General features: G+C 49.3%; 1 protein-coding gene across 10 annotated transcripts in view; it reads left to right on the top strand.

Annotated features, from left to right (window-relative positions):
• The first annotated feature begins 402 nt into the window (after positions 1-402).
• Positions 403-15,783, top strand: part of RFX2 (regulatory factor X2) — a 97,308-nt gene continuing 81,927 nt past the window's right edge. For 9 of the 10 annotated variants that reach the window (XM_007169110.2, XM_007169112.2, XM_007169106.2 and 6 more), the window contains exon 1: positions 403-570. The gene's annotated coding sequence lies outside the window, so the exon portion shown is untranslated. Of the gene's footprint in view, positions 571-666; positions 796-15,783 lie in introns of those variants that run through there. The other variant, XM_057541142.1, reaches the window with a different exon arrangement.

A 15,783-nucleotide genomic window follows, 5' to 3' on the forward strand; every position in this document is an offset into this window, starting at 1 on the left:
ATCTGGCCCGCGGGTCGGAATTTGTTGACCCCGGACCTAGACTGTGCTAGGACGCCCGACAATAAGCGAAGGCCCCCGGGTCCCCAAAACTCGGCCTTCCGGGAGCGGCGCAACCAACACCCGGCCCGTGCGCGCCTCCCGCCTACCAACCCTCCCAGCGCCGCCCGCCTCCCTCCAAGCCCCGCCCTCCTTCGGGGCGATTGGTCGAACCTCGCCCTCTTCCTCGCCGGGGAACTCCCCCGCTGACAGGCACTGCGGGCAGCCAATGGAGAGCTGCAGGGTCTTGCGCCCCGCCCTCATCGCGCCCGTTGGAAGCGGGCCGTTGAGGGGGTGGGGCGTGGAGCCTGGTAACCGTTGCCGATAACAACGCCCCGCCCCGTCGCGGCAGGAGGGCAGGCGGCGAGAGGCGGGCGGGCGCCGGGAGCGGGAGGAGGAGCGGCAGCCGCCGCCACCGCCGCCGCCATAGAGACTGTAGCCGTGGAGACTGTTACTTACCAACGGGGACCAACACGCAGCAGCCGCCACCGCCGCCGCGGGAGCCGTTGCCCGAACTCCCGGCCGGAACTCCAGGTGACCGATGCGACCGCCCCGGGCCCTGCCCGGCCGGGGAGTACTGGGGGCGGCGGGGATCCCTATCGGGGGTCGGGGAGCGGGCAGCGCAGTCCCTGCCGTTCACCCCAAACGTACGGGATGGCGCGCCCGCGGGACCTCCCTCCGCACCCCGAGTCCCGACAGCGCGGCGGAGTTTGGAGTGGCCGTGGTCTCCTTCTTCCTTTTAACCAAACTCGGGGAGAGGTGAGGACCTATCGGCTCACTTTTTACAAAACTTCCTGAGTTGGGGGCTCCCGGGGAACCGTCTTTCACTCTTACCCTCAAAATCCCCGGGTTAGGGGTGCCCCGGGAACCCCTCTCAAGCTTTTACCTTCAAACTCTCTGAATGTGGGGCTCCTGGGGAACCTCTTCTCACTTTCGTTCCCCAAATCCTTAAGCGGGGGGTGCCCGAGGACCCCTCTCTCACTCTTCCCCTCAAACTCCCTGAATTGGGGGACGCCTTAGCAGCGCCTCTCGAACTCTTGACATTTAAACTCCCTGAACTGAAGGCGCCTGGGGGCTCCTCCTGTTTGCTCCCCAAATCTCTGAAATTGGGGCGCCCCTGGGACCTTTCTCTCACCCTTAAACTCAAATTCCTGAATTGAGAGGGCCTAAAAGATTCGTTCTCACCTTTACCCTCAAAGTCCTGAATTTGGGCTGTCCCGGGGATCATCGTGTTGACCCCGTTCCCAAATACTGAATTTGAGGGCTCTCTGTAACCCCATCCTCACTTTTTAACCAAAAGTCGGTGAGCTGGTCTAGGGGGAGAACCCCTCCCCTCCTCACTTTTTGACCACGAACTCCCCGAGAATCTGGCTTCCCAGAGACCCGTGTCTCACCTTTTCATCAAGAATCCTCGCGTTTAGGGCTCCTCGGATACTCCTCCGCTCTGTCCCTGGTAACCCCGCGTTCCCAAGTTTGGGGGATCCTGCATCCGCCAGGCCCTCCACGCCCCTCAGGAAGCGCCTACGCACCGCCGCAGCTCCCCTATTTGGACTGATCGCGAAGCAAGAAAAGTTTCACCGAAAGGGTTGTGGGTTTGTGTTTTGTTTTTGTTTTTGTTTTTTTTAATTTATTAATTTATTATTTTGCTTAAAGAGCCCAACTTGTGGCCCCAAACTGCTCGGTGGCATTTTCTCCGCGGGTTGTGGGAGTGCGTGGGTGTGTGTGTGTATGTGTGAATCCATCCCCCACCCCTGACCCCCGAAAACACGCCCCCCTCCAAATGCTCTTGATTCCTTTTCTTTTCCCTCTGGGACAAGCCGCGGCGCTCCCTCCAGGCTTCGTCCCTGTTGGTTTTTCTCGCTGCTGCGCTAAGAAAAGTTGCGTTTCCGATCCTAGTGGCTATTTCAAGGGCCCCCGGGGCCCAACTGCCCCTGCCATTCCGGCGGCGGCGGCGGCGGGGGTGGTTCATCGTCCTAATTTTAACCTCCCGGTTGCCCCGCAGGAATGAGGGAGAAGGGCAGGATGTAGAACACAAGTCCAGGGCTGCCTTTCCGCGGAGACATCATTCCTGCTTCTGGTGTTTTAATTATGCACCGCCCCTCCCCCCCAAACATACAATTATTTTCTTGCTTTGTGCATTGAACTGTCGGTGCAGACTGTCATGAGTTTTTCCCCCGCCCAATCAGCTTTATCTCTGCAAATCCAAAATAGCAAACCTGATAGAAGGCTCTCCATGTCAACTAAGACCTACCCCAAAAAAATCAAAATAATGACAACAACGACAACACAAAACATTAATAACAAAAACTTTTTTTTTTTTTGCCTGCACATATTGGCAGCACATTTTTATCTTGTTGCTTCATAATCTGAAACATTATTTGTTTGCTCATATTGATATAAAGACCCTTACCCTCTGTGCCGGGGAGTACCAGGGGCTGGTCACCTGTTCTTTCTCCCACTCCAGTTTAAAAACTTGAACTGACTCTAAAATAACCTTAGAAATGGTTACTCACCTACTCTGGCCAGAGAAAAAGAGTGTATGGTACCACCCCACCCCCCAGGAAAGGAATTTAATTTCCTTAATTACTGGTGCTAATTTTGCCAACAGGCTTGGTAGAGTATCCGGCGGGACTTGGTAGTCTTTTTTAAAAAAGACTTCTAATAATATATGATGGAAAAGATAACTGGTTCCAGGATCCTGTGATGTTCCAACTGATGTGGGTCAGGAATGAATGCAGAAACAGTTTGCCCCTGTGGTAAAAGCAATATGAACTATTTGCCTCTTTAGGTGCATTCCTCTCATCCCAGATAAACCTCTGAGATGCTCGAAAGGGGAGTCCAGGAGGAGAGGGGCAGAATTATTAATGATCCCCAGTAGCAGAACAAGTCCTTTGAAATTCAGTTGATATCTGCTTTCTGGGTGCAGGCCACATATCACCTTAATATTCATCTTTAACCGTGCTTATCACTGAAGCACTGCCAGGCTGGAGTTATTCACCAGAAATGCAGATGCTGGGAAATTGTTTATCTGGCTCTTATTCCTTAGACCTAATTTGTAGTTTCAGATTCGAGTTAAAATTAATTAATATTAATCGATATTTAATTAATTGAATTTTCATTAATAGTATATATAATTGAGTCAACATTTTAAATGTGCTTGCAGGATTTTTATAGTCACAGGTGGTAGTTTTGCTTGTAAAATTCCAGAGCCAGAAGGAACCATATCTTATAGTATATTCGGCTCTTTTTTTTTTTTTTAACATCTTTATTGGAGTATAATTGCTTTACAATGATGCGTTAGTTTCTGCTTTATAACAAAGTGAATCGGCTATATATATACATATATCCCCATATCTCTTTCGGCTCTTTTTAATTAATGCAGGTTGACCACTTATTGAAATAACGTGCTCCCCTATACACACCTACTTATTTGTAAAATGTGAGACTTTTTTCAAAGCAAGGGAAGTTCTCAGAGAAACTGCCTCCCTTGTCAGGACCCTCACGGAACCCAAGATCAGCAAAGGACTTCTTATAGGAAGAGACAAAAGAGAGGGAGAAGCTTAGGAGAGGAAGACCCAGAATTAAGGGGGTGTGTGGGATAAAGAGTGGGGGCAGAGGATCGGGGGCAGAGCCGTGGAGAGCCCACCCCATGGGCTGGCAGGCTGCAGCTGGTGAAGATGGTGATGCTGACAGGCAGCTTAGAGGCAAGGGCTTAGTCCCCCAGTCTGCTCCTCTGAAGGCTCCGAGCTCCCTTAGTGAACATCAGCCGGCTTCTCCTGGCTGCTCAGGCCAACACGTTGGCGTCGACCTCCAGCCCTCTCTCTCTCAAGCCATCAGCAAAAAGGTAGAGTCCTAGAATCTGACCACGCCTCGCCACCTCCACCGCCAGCCCCTGGTCCGAGCCTCTTGCCCAGATGATTCCAGCCTGTTCACCAGATATCGTATCATGTCCTGTTGCGATCCTCGGATTGGATGAATGGGGTCAGGGGTCAAAGGAAAGGAAAAATACAAGTCCCAGCCCTGGATGCTGCTGATGTGGGCTTTAGGGCCCCACAGAGAAGAGGTTAACGTTTATTAGCTCTGTGACTCCAGGTAAGGTTTGGCATCGGTGAAAGAGAAAATCACTTATATGGTTTTGATATTAGAAATAATATTATAGGGAATTCCCTGGCGGTCCAGTGGTTAGGACTCCGCGCTTCCACTGCAGGGGACACAGGTTTGATCCCTGGTCAGGGAACTAAGATCCCGCAAGCCGTGCAGTGCAGCAAAAAGAAAAAAAAAAAAAAGAGGAAATAATATTATAACTGTTTAGCCCAGGTTCTGGCACAGAATAGGTGTACAACGGAGTAGCTATTATTATTGTTGTTGTTATTTTTATTATTAGAACAAGCAAACAAGCAGTGTGGCCTGCCTGGGGTGATTTTTTAATTTTGGTTTCTTGACCACCAAATGCTGAGGAGACATTCAGTAAATACGTCTTGCTCGATTGAGTGGGTGAGCCTTCCACTGTCTGTTTTAAGGTGGGAAATACCCTTCGATTGCATAGAAATTCTCAGGTACAGATATGGCACTCTGCAAGCGTTAAGTGCTGGGCAAAACCAAAAAACAACCCAAAAAGTGTCTCAAAGTCCCACATCTTGGTTGGGGTATCGGTCCATCTGAAATCACTCCCAAAACATCACACTTCCAGACAGGTTTTGCCAAGCAGCCAGCTCTGCAGGCAGAACCTACAGATGAGAAAATTTAAAAACTGGTTTCCCCTCTCCGTTAGTGCTGGCTCTTAGGTGCCAATCCTGTTGAAGTCTGGAAATCAGCCACTTGGAGGTGAGAACAGTCTTGGTCTTCATGCCAGGATTTGACTGGAGCAGACAGCATGGCCTTGCTCCTTGCTACACCTCACTTCTTTTTTCCTGAAGTGCATTCCTATTTTATGATACATAGGTTTTATATGTTTTAAAGCATGGTTTCATGCCCTGGTAACCTCATCTTAAATTGTGGTCAATTCTATGAATTTACAAAAAATACAGTTGTCTTCCCAAGCCTATGGATGATACATACAGCATGTGGATTTCAGATGCTGTGAATCAGATTATACCTGCCATAGTCCATGTTTAAAAATGAAAAAAAAAAAATCTAAAGCCATTAAAAATCTAGAACTTATATGTGATTGCCAATATAGTGATTATTTGTCATTTACTATGTAACAAAGCCCAGATGTGCTATATATAGTAAACCTGTTTCTACTAAGATCTCTGCAGTTATTTTGAGTGTGTGTGTGTGTGTGTGTGTGTGTGTGTGTGTGTAAGAACTGGGCTCCTGGTGTCCAGGGAAGTTCTTCAGGAGGTGACAGGTGAGCTGAGACTGTCATGATGAGAGGGAGCAGCCCTGTGCTGTTCAGAGGGAAGAGCCTTCCAGGTGGGGCGGGGTGGGGGCAGCAGGTGCAAAGGTCCTGCGGCAGGAGGAGTCAGCTGGGCCTGGTCGGAGCAGAGAAAGGCGGCTGTGTGGCTAATAACTGGTGAGCAAAAGGAGGAGAGGCACAGGGCCCCAGAGGCCATGGGGAGGACTCTGGCTGCTATTCTAAGTATAAATTAAGTTGTTGGGAGATTTCACCTCTGCCTGTAGCTGTCAGAGCTGTGGTGTCCAGTCGTTTGCTGGAAAACCCGCTTTCTGGACCTCTGCCATTTCTTCATCGCTCATTCATTCCTTTCTGAGTCAAACACTATCCTATGAGGTTACAGAGACCAAAGACCAACTAGGAGAGGGCGATAGTTTCAGAACGGGGATGGGCTAGAGGTCTCTCTAGGACATGTGTGTGGCAGGGCGCTCGCCTGGAGGGGCCACGAAAGGTGTCCAAGAGGAGGCGGGCTGGAGTGGAGTCTTGATGTACAAGCAAACTGGTGGGGAGAGCCATGGTGCGGCTGTGTTTTCTGGAAGCCGAGTGCAGGGTACAGGGGAGATCAGGCCAGAGAGGAGAACAGGTGTCGGCACACACAGCCTGTTTTTGGAAGCAAAGTTTCACTAGAACACAGCCACGCTTGTTCATTTCCATACTGTCTCTGGCTGCCCTTTTGAGGCCACGGCGGGGTTGACTATTTGCGACCGACACAGAATGTGGACCGCAAAGCCTAAAATATTTACTGTCTGGGCTTTTACAGGAAAAGTTTGCCGACCCCTGGCTGGACGAGTGGGACTCGTCTGGTGCTGGGCTGAGAGGTTTGCTGGGGAAGCACTTTGTGATCAGATGGGATTTTGGTAGGTGTAGCGAAAGGTATGGCGTCTGGAGGATGGCGACGGAGAATTAACAGCTGCCATGGTCCAGGCCCAGGGCGATGGCGACCTGGCTGACAGCACCAGCCGGGCATGCTGCGTGGGGACAGAGCTGCAGGGTTCTCGGGGCTCTGAGGACCCGGTGACTCTCTTGGGACCAAGGGCAGGGAGGAGCCCAGGGCGATCCCTGGGTGTCTGATTTTGGGGATCAGGTAGAACAGGCTGCTTCAGTGAGTCAGGGATCCTGGGAGAAGCTAGTGGGGCGGAGAGGGGTAATGCGTTCAGGTGTGGGCTTGGCCAGCTTGAGATGCATGGGGGCCAGCCGAGTGCGGGCAGTTTCCTGCCAGGCTGCTGGATTTCAGGGTCTGGAGACAGCGGGGGATGGTGGGGGGACGTGCAGTCCAGGCTGGAGGTCAGGATCTGGGAGCTGTCAGCATGTAATTGGTCATTTCAGTCGTGAAAACGGATGAGCTCACTCAGAGAGGTGGAGAGTGAGAAGGCCAAAGGTAGAACCATCAGATTTCAAGGAGCAGGAAACCAACGAAGCATCATAGGAAAGTGGTTTTTTACAAAATGATGGCAAAATATAATGACATAAAGTTAAGCGCACATCTCAGTGGCATTAAGGACATTCATTGTTGTGCAACCATCCCCACTGTCCATCCCCAGAACTTTCTCATCTCCCCAAACTGAAACTCTGTCCCCATGAAACACTGACTCTCCAGCCCCTCCCCCAGTCCCTGGCCCTCACCATCTACTTCCTGTCTCTACGGATTTGACTTCTCGAGGGACCTCCTGTGAGTGGGATCAGACAGTATTCGTCCTTTTGTTTCTGGCTTATTTCACTGATGATCTCAAGGATCATCCATGTTGTATAGCAGGTGTCAGAATTTCCTTTCTTTTTAAAGCTGAATAATATTCCATTGTGTGGATGGACCACATTTGTTTATCCTTTCATCCCTCGATGGATGTGTGGACTGCTTCCACACTTGGCTACTGTGAATCATGCTGGACAGAGAAGATTTCGCAGCAATTCTTAGGTGAGGGGGGAACCTGGGAAAGGGCTCTGAAGGCAGAGGGGGAAGTAACTCAAGGACTGAGGACCAGGGACAGTGAGGCCTGGTAGAGACCAAAGCGATCATCAGATGGCGACAGTTCCCTGGCAGGAAGGGGAAAGGACGCGTCCCCACAGAACGACAGAAGGCTTGGCTCATGAGCTCCTGTCTCCTCGGAAAACTTGAAATCACACTAATGATATAGAAGCCCATTCCTGAAGTTGCAGCAACGCTTAATTATGCTTATATTTTTAAAACGCAAACTGTTTATCTTTTCGAAATAGTGCCATGTTTCCAGGATATGTTTCTGTCCAAAAGGTGATCTGTGGGGTAAGGCCAGGGAAGCAATTTCCCTCCAGAATCACCAGCCCACAAAAATCCACCCCATCCAGGGAGAACCCAAAGAAAACACCACCTGGAGCTTTCCCACCTCGCCTGTCCTTCTCAGAATACGTACAGATGGAGCCTGCTTGGAGAAAAAATAAATTCGGAATTCCAGACCCACAGAAAACAGCTTGAAGGATGTGCTTCGATTTTGAAAAGAATTCTCCATTTTCTAGAAGAATTCACCATACTGGGGACCTCTTTATATTTAGAGCTCTCTAGGGTTTCCATCTGTTCAGCAAATATTTGTGGGTCCCAAATATCAAACATCCGAGTTGCTTAGAATTAGTTGAATACTTAAGTGTATTCATAGATCGTCATGCGGGGAGTTACGAGGGGAGAAGGTGATAGAGAAATTTTAAATTGTTAGCCACCATTGGCCACTGACATTCAGACTGGAAGTTAAAGCATGAAGTGGGTATAATTCCAGGGCTCATCAATTGTGTACATCGTGGTACACTGATACGGCCAACTCTTAAAATGACAAGCAGGCGTGAATAGAAGGTATTTCTGGAAGCCCTGTAACCACGGAATTCGTCACCGGCCTGAGTCCACAGCTGGCCGAGCCGTTGTCACCTGGCCTGTGCTCCCTAAGGAGACTCAGCGGGCACCGGAAGAGACTCACCGATGAGCAGTTTTCTAACTGAACAAACCACAGGGTGACGGAGTTAGACGTGGTGGCCGGGCAGCGCTGTGACGGGGCCTCACCCAGATTCCGGGTGGGGAGCTCCTCGGGGTTCAGCCTTGCTCCTCTCTCTCTTGTAGTCCCAGTGGCCTGAGGAGCTCAGCCTTCCTCTCCTGTTCTAGAAGCAGGACTTCTCCAGCCTCTAGCTCTACAGTGACAGCACGCTCAGAATCACTCCCAGATCCTGCGTGGGCCTGTGTGCTGTTGGCTCACGGTTCTCACTCACCTCTTCATCTCCTCCCAGTCCAGCCCACCGTGGCTCTCCTGGGCTGTGTCAGGGGGAGAGGATGGGCACATTCTCTCTGCCTTTTGTAGCCAATCAGATGGACTGGCCCCTCCCCTTCGTTGTAACCACGCCGTACTTAGCTCAGCATTCAAGGCTCGTCTCTGTCCAGCCCCATCTCCCTTTTCAATTGCCTGTCTTTCACGACTTCTCCAAATGGACTTGCCATGCCTTAAACAGGTCTTATACTCGGGTCTCCCCTCGTTCTGAAATGTCATTTCTACTGACGAAAAATCTTAGCTCTTCTCCGATGCTCTTTCGCCAGGGACCCTTGAGATGTTAATTGGTGAGCTAAGTGGGGAAACAGAAGACTACGCCAGGTTTCTCCAACGCATCGCCATTGACTTTGGGCCTGATCGTTCTTGGTGGGAGGGCGGGGAGGCCGTCCTGGGCCTCGTAGGAGGTTGAACACAGCACCCCTGGCCTCCACCTGCCAGGAGCGCCCACCCCTTGGCAAATGTCCCCTGGGGGGAAGAATCACCCCCTAGTTAGGGACCCCAGGATTAATCAGCCAGAGGTGCCACGGCACATAGATTTCACATCCCAAGACGACATGGACGTGCCGTAGTGGTTTGCGTGTCTCATTTCCTATTCTCGGTTGTGAGCTCCCCAGGGACAGGGACAGCTGTCCCTGCCGCACTTCCCACAGAGCTTTGTACTTCACACGTGAGTGAATCAAACACTTGAGCCCAGAGAGCTCTTTAGAGGGCGAGGCCTACATGGAGTAACAAAGCAAAAATCACCAACCCCTTGCCCGATGTCTGCTAGCCGTCAAAACTCCATGTTTTTGATTCAGCTTAGGTTAACATTCCAGCCCTTTCAATATGTAGTTTTCCTTTACCAAATCCCCAGAGAAATTTTAATCAAAGACCCCTGCTGTTAATGGCCTCCCCTTTTGGCCCAGCCAAAATTGCAAGTCAACATCTTTTCCAGAAAGCAGGAATCTTCCTGGGAACATGGAGTCTTACCACCCAACTGCTGCCAGGTCCCAAAGCCAGGAGCCCTGTACACGGCGGACAATGTTAAATGCCTAGTTCTGCGTCAGGCCGATTGCAACGGCTCGATTCATATTTGTTTGCTTTGGAACTTTTCAAAGATGTCACTCTGTTAAAAAGTCGATTTGAAACGAACGTGCTTATGTCTGTTAGATTTATTTCATCCACAAAACATGGCACTCAGAATTTGTGGACTGAACGAATTCTCCTTTCTGCAGCGTGATAGGGCCACTTGTCACTGTTTGGAACCAGCTTTTGCAGCGGCTCTGGCCATTTGTGAAGGGTGCCGTGTGCCAATAAAACTTCACTTATGGGCACTGAAATGTGAACTTCATGTCATTTTCATGTGTCACAAAATATTTTGACTCTGATTTTTTTTCAACCATTAAAAAATGTAAAAATCATTCTTAGTTTGTGGACCGTACAAAACCAGGCAGCAGACTGGGCCGGACTTGGCCGCGGGCGCGGCCGGTGGTTTGCTGACCTCTGCCCTGCGATAGAGGATGGAGTCCAGGAGCGTTCACAGCCTGTTTTCCCAGAGAACCCCCGGTCCACACCCTCTGCTTCTCCTGCCTCCCCGCCCGCATGACACGCACACCTTCCTGTGCACGGCGCCTGCTCTTGAACTGGCCCCCCCTCCCTGTCTACCCCCCACCCATGGGATGGTCTTGCCTGTCCCGCAGCATCCAGGATGGGACCTTCCCAGGTTCCCCGCCCCCGGGTTTATGGTCCCAAGTTCCACCTGGAGTCCACACCTGTCACCTTTGCCACAGAAGGAGTTATCTGTGTGTCTCCTTTTCTCTCTCACGCAGGGTAAGACCCCTGAGGACAGACCAGGTCTGTCTCTGTAGGGCACCAATTAGAGTAATTATTTGTTGAATTGACTCGAGTTCTTACTAGGTCAAGATCTGACTGAGCTCTAAAATCATTTCGCTTACTTTCTAGTAAAATAGGGCCTCGTGAGAGATTTGCAGTTTCCCGGTTGGGTGGTTTATTCTAGGAGTCCCCTGGATCACGACTGTCCAGCGGAGACATAATGCGAGCTGCGTGTGTCAGTTAAAATTTTCTAGTAGCCACGTTCTAAAAAGTAAAAACAGGTGAAATTAATTTGAACAGTATATTTTATTTAATGCAGTATCTCCAAAATATTGTTGTTTTTTTAACACGGCATCTATATGAAACAGTTTTTATTGAGGTAGTTCACGTCCTTCTTGGCGTGCAGAGTCTCTGAAATCCAGTGTGTAGTTTACACCCGCGGCGCGTCTGGGTTCGGACCGGCCACATTTCACGAGCTCAGTATTGGGCACTGTGGATAAAAGTGTTAAAATGAGGACAGCCATCACCTTTAGGCCATCCCTACTCTTTTTATTTTTAAAAAAATTTTTATACATCTTTATTGAGGTATAATTGCTTCACAATGCTGTGTTAGTTTCTGTTGTACAACAAAATGAATCAGCCATATGCATAGATATATCCCCCATCCCCTCCCTGTTGCGTCTCCCTCCCACCCTCCCTATCCCACCCCTCCAGGTGGTCACAAAGCACCGAGCTGATCTCCCTGTGCTATGCGGCTGCTTCCCCCTAGCCATGCATTTTACAGTCGGTAGTGTATATATGTCCATGCTACTCTCTCACTTCATCCCAGCTTCCCCCTCCCCTCCCCCATGTCCTCAAGTCCATTCTCTATGTCTGCGTCTTTATTCCTGCCCTGCCACTAGGTTCATCAGTACCATTTTGTTTTTAGATTCCATATATATGTGTTAGCATATGGTATTTGTTTTTCTCTTTCTGACTGTCTTCACTCTGTAAGACAGACTCTAGGTCCATCCACCTCACTACAAATAGCTCAATTTCGTTTCTTTTTATGGCTGATCCCTACTCTTTTTAAAAGGCGACCACTGTTTGAGCTCTTTACTGTGTTCAGTACTTCCTAGCCTCACTCAAAGGTCTGAGTAGCACAGGTCCCCCCTGCCTCCGGTGTTTGCCCTTTTCTAAAGTGATCATGACTGGACTTTGCAAACAAAACAGGTGTCCACTCTGGGCCACTGGGCAGTTTGATCCCACAATTCCCTAGGGACCATTTGGGGACTTTGAGATCCTTATGGGCAGTGCCCGGAAGTCTGTTTATTTCCTCTTTTCAATTAGGGAAGTCATATCTTTTCACTGTAGAAAAAATTCAACTAGCGCAAAAAAATAAAAAGGGAAAAGAGAGCCTCTGGCTTCCTCCTCTTCTCTCCTCCTGCCCCTTCCACCGCTGATAAAGTTCAGCATGGATCCTTTGAGATATTTTGTGTGCAGATAAAACATTCTCACTGATACTTTCTTATTTTTTAATTGAAATGTAATTCACATATCATAAAGTTCACCCCTTTGTAAAGTGTACAATTCCGTGGTTTTTAGTATAGTCACAAGGTTATGCAACCGTCACCGCTATCTAGTTCCAGAACATTCCATCACCCCAAAAAGAAACCCCGTCCCCGTTAGCAGTCACCCCCATGCCCCTCCCCAGCCCCTGGCAACCACGAGTCCACTCTCTGTCTCTGTGGATTTGCCTGTTCTGGACGTTTCATATAAATGGAATCACTCACTCTGGCCTTTTGTGACTGGCTCCTCTTACTAAGCTTCATGTTTTCAGGGTTCATCCACATTGTGGTGTGTGTCAGTGCTTCATTCCTTTCACGTAGGCAAAAAAAAAAAATAGATCATATTATGACCACTTTTCTGCAACGTGCTCTTTTCATCTATTATTTAGTATGTATCTTTCCTTATCACTCTGTGTGTCTGCTGCATCTTTCTACATTGACTGCTTGAGATTCCTCTGTATGGATGTGTCCCGAGGTATTTAATTAGCTCCTTATTAAGGGCATTTCAACGTGCCAGTCCTTTACCCTTAACTCCTCGTCCCATTCATAGAACAGCGGGTTACAGACCTTAGGACAATCGGGTGAACACGCGTGTCCTCCCCCCGCCCCAGGAAAATGCACGATGACCGCGTCCATCGTATTCTGCCCCTGATTTTGGAGGTTCCGGAGCGCCTCACCCCCTCTCCCTGGACCAGCCCCTGTCAATTCTGCTCCACCCGTTTCACAGCCCATGTGCGGCTGACTCAGCCCCAGTCCGTCACCACAAGCTGGGCCCAGGGCTGCGGGTGCCTCGGGGGAGGCCCAGCCGCTCAGCCAGTTTGTGCTGACACAAGTTCACGCTTGTTGCCTTGACTCTGAGCTGAGGCTTGCATGGCAACGGCATTTTCCCACCCCTTCCAATTCCCTGTTGGTACGAGGTGTTCAACTGCTACGTTGATGCTCCATCAAAGCATTCACTGGCTGTGGTCCCAGCAGAAGACCTGTCCCTCGGGGTCATCACCCTCCAGTGCCAGCCAGGGGACCTGCTCCTGCTGCAGTGTATCCTCTCGAGCGGGGACCCCCTCCTGCAGCCTCTAGATCCTGCTCTCCAGCCTCTGTCTCTCCATGTCGTTGACTTCTCATTACTGTGCAGACTTTCTCTTTAACTCTACACAAACAACATAAAACCAGAATTCCGACCAAGTAGAATAAAGTTATCCATCCCTAATCGAGGCTCTCCCCCCACTTTAAATTTAACGGATCATATTTTTCTTTTTAACATCCTTGAAGACTTCTGAGACACTAACCTAATTTGGTTTTCCTTTATTAGTGTTTCATGAATATGGAATCTTCTCGAAACTGCCTGCTCCTTTATCCTCCAGTGGTGAGGTTCACTTGCGTGGGGCGGGCAGGGAGTCTTCACTTCTCTCAACTCCCGAACTGGGACATATTCTCCTTTCAGTCTCCTGATGGTGAGAAGCCTGCCCCTAGCTGTTCACTCCTCACTCCTTTCCCAAAATCAGTTCTGTTTACGGGACACGTCTGACCAAACATTGTGGCATTTTTAAAACAGGCTTTCTTACACCTTCCCGTACGTCACTGAGGTCTTCAAACAGAAGGTCTCTTTGGGATAGCGTGTGAGGAGTATTTTTGTTGGTTAACCAAGTTTACTTCTGAAAACGTTATATAAAGAATTCCGACCTAGTCAGTTCTCAGGCCTAACCTCTCATTGTTGGGAGCAGTGCCGCGTTTCACTTCTTCTCAGGTAAAGAATATAGGAACAAGTTTAGCTTATAGAGCATCTGTTTTGCTTCTTGCCGGGCATCTGCCCACACTTGCTGGGTCATTTTCTTTTAATTGAGATAAAATTCACATAACATAAAATTCACCATTTTAAGGTACAATTCAGTGATTTTTTAGGATATTCACCATGTTGTGTAACCTTCATCACTATCTAATTCTAGAACTTTTCCATCGCCCCCAAAACAAGCCCTTTGCCCGTTACCAGCCCCTCCCCGTTCCCCCTCCCCTCAACCCCTGGCCACCGCTAATCTACTTCCTGTCTCAGTGGATTTGCCTGTTCTGGACGTTTCCTAAAATGGCATCATATAACCCGTGGCCCTTTGTGACAGGTTTCTTCCACTGAGCATCATGTGTTGAAGCTCATGGACGTTGTAGCGAGTGTCAGTGCTTCCTTCCCTTTTGTGGCTGAATAATATTCCATCGTATGCGTGGACCACAATTTGCTTATCCGTTCGTCCACTGATGGACATTTGGGTTGTTTCTACTTTTTGGCTATTACATTTAATGCTGCTATGAATGTTTGTGCACAAGTTTTTGTGTGAGCATAGATTTCTATTTCTCCTGGGTGCATACCCAGGAGTGGAGTTGCTGGGTCAAACGGTGACCAACTTCTGGAGGAGTTGCCAAATGTTTTCCACAGCAGCCGCTCCGTTTTCCATTCCCACCAGCAGTGTAGGAGGGCTCCAATTTCTCCACGTCTTCTTTTCCCTTGTTTTTATTATAGCCAACCTAGTAGTTGTGAAACAGTATCTTGTTGTGGTTTTTAATTTCATTTTCCAAATGACTAATGATGTTTGAGCATCTTTTCATTGCCCATTTCTATACCTCCTTTGGAAAAATGTCTATTCAAAGGTGTCATCTTTTACAGTTTTCCTGCATCCACAAATTTCTCTTCCTTTGTGAAATGCCCAAAGACCCTGAATCATAAAGATGGGTGGGGGGGGGCATGCATCAGAGCTACGTGGTGGGAGGGGTAGAGGGGAGGGAGGGTCAGAAGCCACAGGACATGAGGGCTGTCCCCTCTCTCCCTCATGACACGTCTCCAGCTCTGGCTGTGGGCACGTCCTTTTCAGAGACTTCCCAACATCCTGCCTCCTCCGCTCAATGAGGGGGACTGGACGGGCTTGTGGGTGATCACCCTCGGAGTGTCCTTGACCCTCTGGATGCTGATTTGTCATTTGACACCTGTCTTTTTATTTATCCGGAATTGTTTTAGCCTCTCTTAGAGACAAGAATGACCTCTTCCATTTTGAAGTGGTTGAAAAAAACCAACAAAAGAATAATATTTTGGAACACATGAAATTCACATTTCAGGGGCCATAAGTGAAGTTTTATTGGCACGCCCATCCATGTACATATCGTCTGTGACAGCTTTCACCCTACGTTAGAGGGGCTGAGTAGTCTCAACAGGGAGCATCTAACCCTAAAATATTTGCTGTTGGGCCCTTTACAGGAAAAGTTAACCAGGGGCTGGTCTCACTCACAGTGCTGGTTGTATTTGACCAGCACTGGGTACAGCATCATGCAAGTATGAACACGATGCTGCTTTGGAGGTGTATGAACGCTTAGACTTGCCAGCAGCGTTTAACATTATTTTTCACTTCCTTTAAGGCGAAGGGGATAACATTTACTGTATTATCATCTTTTCCTGTTTGCTGTAATTAAAAAGAATCTTGGGGGCTTCCCTGGTGGCGCAGTGGCTAAGAATCCGCCTGCCAATGCAGGCAACACAGGTTCAAGCCCTGGTCTGGGAAGATCCCACATGCCGCGGAGCAACTAAGCCCGTGCGCCACAACTACTGAGCCGGCGCTGTAGAGCCTGCGAGCCACAACTACTGAGCCCACGTGCCCCAACTACTGAAGCCCACGTGCCCCAACTACTGAAGCCCGTGCGCCTAGAGCTCGTGCTCTGCAATAAGAGAAACCACCGCAAT

Source organism: Balaenoptera acutorostrata, chromosome 2 (genome assembly GCF_949987535.1).
Source record: "Balaenoptera acutorostrata chromosome 2, mBalAcu1.1, whole genome shotgun sequence".
Lineage (NCBI taxonomy): Eukaryota > Metazoa > Chordata > Mammalia > Artiodactyla > Balaenopteridae > Balaenoptera > Balaenoptera acutorostrata.